The following is an 8037-nucleotide window of genomic DNA, read 5'->3' as shown; positions in this document are numbered from 1 at the left end:
ACAATGCGAATTTAAATAATTCCCTTCTGTGAGGAATATTTAGTGTACTCAATTCCGTGTTGGATCCGATAAATTAAAGAAATAATATAAAAGTCCAGTCCGTGATAAATAAATTGTGTACTGCACAATTTAAAATAAAATACAATGGGCTGTGATTTAAACTAAACTAATTAAAATAAAATATCTTTAATTCAAATATTAATTAAAGATTCTACGCAGATTTTCCTCCTCCGTGATGGAACTTTTCCTCCTCCGTAAGTTGCAAATAAAATACCAAAACAAATCCAATTTCAGCAAAATCACATTAAATAAAAAAAAGGGGAATTCGAAATTCATCCCCTAATTCCACGTTGAAACCGTTCCCCTCTATCCCACAAATCTCTCCCATATCCCCAACCCCCTCTCCACTACATTAAATCCTATATCAGTTATTCTTTTTCTTCACCTATCGTATCTGCAAGCAAGAAAGCAAGAACCATTCTTCAACTTCTATTCAAGGTAATCAATTTCATCAATTCGTTTTGTAGACTTCTCAATGTTGTTCGAAATCAACATCTGTAATCTCTGTTGACAGAAACCACATCTGGAGCTGGAGGAACCTCTTTGTTCACCCAACACTATTATCATCCCAATTCAACTTCAGGCAGAAGGTAAAAATTCCTTTTAAATTTGAACTCTATACACATCAATACACGCTTACTTTCTGCATTCACCCATGTCTGCCATCTTAAACTCTCACAATTTATACGAACAAATTCCCATCAACAATTGAACCCCATCATAGTGTAATTGAAATCTAAGAACGAAAAGATACGACCTTTAGTAAAAAAATTTAAGAACTTAACTCGCGGGGTGAAAACGGGGCTGGTTAAATCGGGGCTGCCGGAGCGGCGTGTGCGTCGACGGGTGGTGCAGCTCGAACCTGCGACGGGTCGAGCGACGTTGGTGGTGTACGCGGGGCAGCGGCAACACGATGTCGATCCCGGTACAGCAGCAGCGACGACGCAGGGGCTGGCTTCTATACAGCAGCGTCTTCCCGGCGGTGAGAGCAGCGACAGCAGCATCGACGCGACGGTGGAGGAAACTGCAACGCAGCAGCGTCGCGCGACGGAGGCAGCACTCCCTCTTTCGGAAATCGATGACTACTCGCGGGGAGAACACAGCGACGACAGCAGAGACAGAACGGCGACCACCCTCGCGCTGCAGCGGCGGAGGCTGGCGAAGGCTGACCCGGCGACTACGCCGACAGCACCGCGACAGCAGCGTCATATCTCCTCGGCGAGCAGTGGCCGGCGGTGTGGAGTGAATCGGGAAGGCGACGGGAATTTGGGAAATCTGGATTTGGGAAAATTCTTTAATTTTGGGGCCGAATTAGAATGAAGGAGAAGAGAGGCGAAATGAGATGGTGAGAAATAATTTTGGGCTTTGACTTAAAATTGGGCCATTAGTTACTAGCTGCTGTTTTAAAAAAAGGGAATTTGGGCCTCTTTGAGTAATTCGAATACTTCATTTAGTTTGGTTTTGGGCCTCTTTAATTTAAATGGTAGGATTTGATTAGTTGGGCTCCAATTAATTTTGTTTGTGGCTTTTCAATTTAATTGGAGATAAAAGGTGGAGAAATAATTAAGTTGAGCTTTTAAATAAATCTTTGGGTTATTAATTAAATTAATTTTGGGATTTAATAATTAATTCTCGGAATAAGTCGACGTACGAATAATTAACCCCAAGTCTCGAAATAAATAGTTTTGCGAGGGAAAATATTCCGTTGATTAATTTATGCGCTTATGTAATTTTCGGATTGTAATTCGATTTCAAGAGGGAAATTACGAGGAGCCATCAGAGCGATTATTGATGTAAGCAGCCGACCGGCGTCGCACGCAACGCCTTGGGCGGCCGCCGAATAAACGAAAAATCGAGAAAACGAGATAAAAGATTTAAACTAGGGTGCATGCATTTTATTTATTTAATTGGAAGGTATGTTGATATATGTGCTATGTAAATTCTAAAGGTGAGACTTCGCAAGGGAATCGTGATCGCAAGGGAAAGAAAGTGATTTCGGATTAAGCACTCGAGGTGGGCTTTCTTTTAAATAAGGACAAAAGTCCTAAATGTTTTATCGATGAGAATGAAATGTGTTTATCATGCCGTGATTTGATTTTTAACGTGCCTATCTGATGTGGCTTTTGCCAATATTGTTTAAATCGAATTCGGGTCCTCGTAGGGCCGCAAACCCTACTTGGATTAGTGTACACCTATGGTAGACTGTGTGCTAGCGTACGGGCTGGCCGGTCTAGTGGCTTGGTTTGTGGCCACATTTCAAGTCATGTATGAGCAGATATGGCTAACGTCTATGGGAAATGACTGATCAGTCGATGTTTTGAAATGGAAATGATTTTGAGTGCCTCGGGCATTTCTAAAGCTAAACCCCGAAGGTTACTTGTGAATGGCATGATAAATTACTGTTTATTGAAAATGTTTTCGGCATGAGCCCACTGAGTATTTTATAGTACTCAGCCCTGCATGTGTTTTCCCTATGTGCAGGTTGAGCGGCGACGAGGATGTGGTGGTGTTGAGCAAGTGAATTTAATATATTATTGATGTCTTTAAACCTTGAGTGTCGTTGTGTCTTCACACATGACGTCACTCTTTCTCTTGGTCGTTTCCGCTGTGACGTTTCGTTTACTTATGTTTTATTTGGGCCGACAACTTTAATCGTTAGGATAATGGATGTTTTAAAATTTCTTGTTGGATAATGTTAAACTCTTGGTTATTTATTTGGATATTAATTGTTGGTCCAACTTGTGTTGAAACCCTAATTCTTTTCATCTTTTTATTAAATTCTTTTAATCACGATCGCCCGTATTTATTAACCCTAAAGGGCGGTCGTGACACAGGCGGTGTCCGCTCCAGCTCGGGCTCAACCTCAAAGCGAACGAAGCACACGGCGAGTGGCCAATACTCGTCTGGTGACACCGGTGAGGCAGCGGCGCACAAGAGGGTGCACCGCAGGAGTTTGCGGGCACGGCCAGCGATGCCGCGGTATCCATCCGTGGGCGCCGTCGGCCGCAAAGGACCAAGGCAGTGACTCGACTTATTTTAACACAAGTTATACCCGCAAGTGTACGGAGCTAGTGTAGCAATCAGTAAGCAAGAGTATCGTATCCCACAGAGACAATTTTGTATCTACTTAACTACCACGAACAAAGATCAACTACTATCTAGACAATCAAGTGCAGTTTGGTTTGTTCTAACAACTAATAAAAGCATATAATAAGCAAGTATCAATTAAGGACTAGAAAACACGGTGTGATAATGAAAGATAATATGGAGAAAATTGCAGAACTCAAGGATCCGATGCACAATTCTAAGCTCTTATCCAATCGATTTGCCTTACCTTTTGGTGTCTCTAGAGTTACTAAGCCGACCACAATTATAGATTAAACCCCCTCCCGAGGTGAAAAACCTGTAGATTAGGTGCTAGGATCGAAGTCCCCTTCTAATCCTAAACTCCTAACTCCCAAAAGCTCGATTAGGTCAATGACCTCACTTAAAACCTCAACTCTCCCGAGTTATATTGTATTAAGGTGTGAATTATTCTTATTTCCGGATTAATTATTTCATCTCCCGATTAATCTAATTAATCCTACACAATCAAGTGGTGATCAAGCAATTGAAAGGAATAAACTCAAGAACAATCAAATAACTACAAGAGCAAGGCAAGAACAAAATCAATCGGATAAAAACTATGAAATTAGTGCATCATCACCAAGAATTCTACAAGAAAAGTTTAGCTACTCATGTTCATAAAGGAAGCCATGTTCAACACAAAGTAATCCAACAAAAACATGAAATAAAGATACTAAGTACTCCTGTGAGATCGATCTATGGAGTGAAGCTTCAATCTTCCGATGTGGACTCTTCAATCTTCAATTCTCTCTCTCAAAGATGTTCTTGAGGGTATGTGTGTGTGTAGGGGCGGTAGGTGTGGAATGTATATCGAACCCTAGGCATTTTCTCTATTTCATTCACTTCAAAAATCGCGTTTTCAGCTTCAGACGCGTCAGACACTCCTACCCGGCCGGGTTGTATTTTTGAACTGGAAATTAAACCCGGCCGGGTCCCCATTTTAGGGTCGTTGCTGGACTCAGGCCCTACCCGGCCGGGTTATATTTTTGCACTGTAAATTCGACCCGGTCGGGTCCTTCTTCTCGTGCCCCTGCTGCCTCTGAACACTTATGCTCCATTTTCTCTTCTTTTCACCTATCTTTCCTAGAACACTCAACAAAACACATAGAACTCCAAAGGTATAATAATCGGTTAGATGAAGACAATATCGAGTGATAAAATTAACATTTAGCACTTCAACATACCAATTGCACCTATGAAAATATGAGTTTGTCAACTCCCCCAAACTTAAAACCTTATTTGTCCTCAAATAATCAAGAAGAATATCGCAAGAAGAATAAACTCATACAAGAGGTGAAATTGGGCTTTGCTTCAGATTCATATTTAAAACAACGGCATGGAAAGCAAAATCAATCAAACATTACCTTGAGTTACTGTCTCGTGTATCACTTGGTTTCAATGCCCTCGCAGGTTTATGAAGTGTAACATTTTTTTTTTTTTAGGCAGCTCTTAAGTGTATAGGATTCAATACTACCACTCTCTCAAATCAAAATACAAGCAGTGTTTACCATAAGCTTGCTCAAAATCAATCATCTCCTCTACTAAGTTGTGAATGTGAGTTTGAGATCAGAAAGGACTTTATTAAGGTTGTGACGTGGCTCTTTGGACGGTAGGGAATATTTTGGCTTAAGTGACTAAAAGAATAGGAAGCACCAGTACCCCACAACTTACTGTTACCCACAGACAACCAATTCACAAAACGCATCTCAGAAAAGTACGACTAGTGTCAAACTTCTTCCTACCATCCTGTCCCCATTTATTTAGGAACCCAACCAATGACCCTCTAGACTTCGTCTAGCTTATACCTCCAGTTTTTTTTTTTTTTTTTTTTTTTTTTTTTTTTTTTAATCACACCCTTTTCTTTTCCTTTTTCTCTCTCTTTTTTTTTATGCACAACCTATTATCTCATTCAACACAAATGATTATGCACTTTTCACAAGTAAGCACACTAATTTTCCTTCTACCTTATCTCTCCAACTCTTTTCACAAGATATAAATTTGAATTCACCAAGAGTGTATGGACATTCCCCATTTTTTTTTCTTTTATTTTAGCTTCCAAAGAAAAAGGCTTAAAAGGCTCAAAGTGGCTAGCTAGGGAGAAATATTTTGAATAAGGTCATAGATTTGGATATATAACGTGGCTTAAGAAGGATGGCCTAACGTCATCTCCTAAACTCACATTCACTATGTAGACTTAATATGATCGGGAGCAAGTTCTAGAAACAACAACAAGTATTTGACAATATCACACTGAAATAAAGGTTCGGCTCAAATCTCACTGGGTATCGGCATTGAACAAGCAAACAAGCAATTCACTCAAAAGCAAATCATAACCAATGACGCATATCCCCACCATTTTCACAAAGCATTTTCAGAAGATATCGTCATAAGCGCCCAAAGTATACACCTCATAGTGTGAATAATTATATGATCAGTACATGCCCAAATTCAAGTCCCACAGGAGAGACGTACACAAATCAAATAGAGAACAAAATAAGACAAAAAGTTCACAAACATCCACAGAGATAGCGGGGAAGGAAGGGAAGCACCACCAATCCACGTCAGACTCCCCCAAACTTATTCAATACGAATGAGTGAATAAGTTTGAAAAGAAGTGGATGGGGTGTGATACCTCTAATCGGAGGGTGGAGGAAATCTCGCGTAGTAGGCGCGATAGAAGGCCTGTTCCTCCGCCCACCTGGCGTCACCTTGAGCTTGTAGGTGGCCTATTTGCTCCCCAAAATGATCCAGTCTTGACTCCTGTTGAGTCCTCCACATTTGATTCTCCTCTCGCAATTGCTGCTGGTCGACGCGTATGCCTCGAATCCCTTCAAGTATCTCGGCCAGTTGGTTGCCCGTAGATGGTCGGCCAACCGGACGTCTCCTCTTCGGCTGGCTGGGCTCGGCCTCCTCCTCATCTTCTTCCGTGTTTGGATCATCATCCTGAATGGGTAGGGGCTCGTCGGGTATCTCTGGTTGTGGGAATTGGCGTGGGCCCACACGCATTGGCCGTTGACCTGTAAATCCTTCGCCTTGTGGGGGGTCACTTGCTATTCTCGCCATATGATCCTCGGAGTTCATCCTCCAGTTGGCCTGATAGGTCCACCCTCCAACCGCGGTTAGCTGAGGGGATGGGAATCTGAAGAACGTATTCGGGTCTATAACAAAGTACCCGACAACCCTGCTGTCCACAGTGATTATGCCTGATTTTTTCAGAATGTCCCAATCGATTGACATGCTCCCCGAATCTGGGTGACGCTCCTCTATGTCAACCCCAAAATGGAGGTCCAAGCGGGTGATCACACCTCCACAGCATAATTTGCCACTTTTCTTCTTCGCCTGTCTCTCCAAATGTTTGATCATAAAGTATCCAGTATTGATCCTTCGATGGGCCAACATGCCCCATAGCATGAAGAGTATAACTTCGGAAATGCTTCCCAGTTCCTTATGTGCTAACGGGAAACAAACCAAAGCCTTTGCCATGTACCTCAACACCGGGTTCCGAATGGAGTTGATTTTGGCACGGGATGGGGTAAAAGTAGGGCCCTGGCTAGACGTAGCCTCATCTAATGTAATGCGACCCCAGAAGTCGTGCCTGTCATAATCTTGAGGCTCTTCAGTATACCCTTCCTCATTGTCATCGAGTAGCTCAAAGATAGAGTTGAACTCCGCCAGAGTGAGAGTGTGAGCGACATTGTCCAGGCGGAAGGTAATGGAGACCAATACTCTGTTGACGTATTTCACTTGGAGAGTGGATAGGAACTCCAAGGTTAAGGCCTTGTACGATCCATAGCGGTGTGCAAAGAGGAAGTTAAGGTGGCCCGCTTCCCTGAGTGTTTCCCAAGATTCCTTTATACCCATATCGGTGAGTAAGTCAACCACCGGGTACCGGGACGGCATACTATCCAAAAGTGCCAATGCTGCCCATCTGTTCTTCTCATCTCTGTTTCTTAAGGTCACATTCAAAGCTCGAGGGTTAGCAAAGTTGGCCATCTGAAATTGTACCTGAAATCAACCACAACAAGGAGCCAACTCCCCCAAACTTTAGTCCACAATTAAGGATTTATAAATAAAACAAGGTGAAATTAGGAAGATAGACTCAATTCCTAAGATCAAAAGCTATAACATCAAATTAGGGAGATAGACTCAATCCCTATACCTTTCATCAAGCACCCAACAAACCAATTTCCAATCTCAATTATATTGATATCTCAATCATATAGGGCAAACAGTAAGATGAACTTTAGAAAGATAGACTCAATTCCTAAACCTCAAATAAAACACTTAGCATGAATTAGGGAGATAGACTCAATCCCTATGCCCAATTCCAATGCAATTCATTCAGAAAAAGGAAGCTAGACGCAATTCCTATACCAAGCTCACATAATCAATTTATAACTCAAATCAAGCATATTGGCATATTTCACATCTCAAGCAACATACTTCTCAAAGTCAACTCACATGTTCCATAATCTTCAAACCCATCTCAATGTCTAGCAATAACTCCATGAACTAGGAGGGTGGAAGAGGGAAAACATACCTTGAGTGTTTAGAAGGAGAAAAATGTTGAAATTCTTGTGCTCTTTGTGTTATTGACCGAAATCCACAAACTAAATGGTGAAACTCTTCCAAATCACAAGTTTAAGGGTTGGGTGGAGGAAATTGTGGGTGGGATTGAGAGAATATTGAACAATTTTAAGCAATTTGTGTGGTGGGAAAGAGGGGAGCCGTTGGTTATGAAGGAGGAAGAGAAAAGAAAGAAAAATTCGTACCTGATATAGATCTAGGGCTCGCGCAGACGGACCCGGCCGGGTCAGATTTTTGAACTGAAAATTAACCCGGCCGGGTTTC

At 41.9% G+C, this 8037-nt stretch overlaps 1 long non-coding RNA gene across 1 annotated transcript; it reads left to right on the top strand.

Annotated features, from left to right (window-relative positions):
- Positions 1–209: 209 nt before the first annotated feature.
- Positions 210–2060, top strand: LOC121761412. The gene is made up of 3 exons (XR_006041979.1): positions 210–498; positions 575–650; positions 2009–2060. It is a non-coding gene; the product is annotated as an uncharacterized LOC121761412 (long non-coding RNA).
- The last annotated feature ends 5977 nt before the right edge of the window (positions 2061–8037 follow it).

The sequence above is a fragment of the Salvia splendens genome, chromosome 13 (assembly GCF_004379255.2).
Source record: "Salvia splendens isolate huo1 chromosome 13, SspV2, whole genome shotgun sequence".
Lineage (NCBI taxonomy): Eukaryota > Viridiplantae > Streptophyta > Magnoliopsida > Lamiales > Lamiaceae > Salvia > Salvia splendens.
The sequence above is the reverse complement of the archived record's forward strand: the minus strand, read 5'-3'. Positions and strand labels throughout refer to the sequence as shown.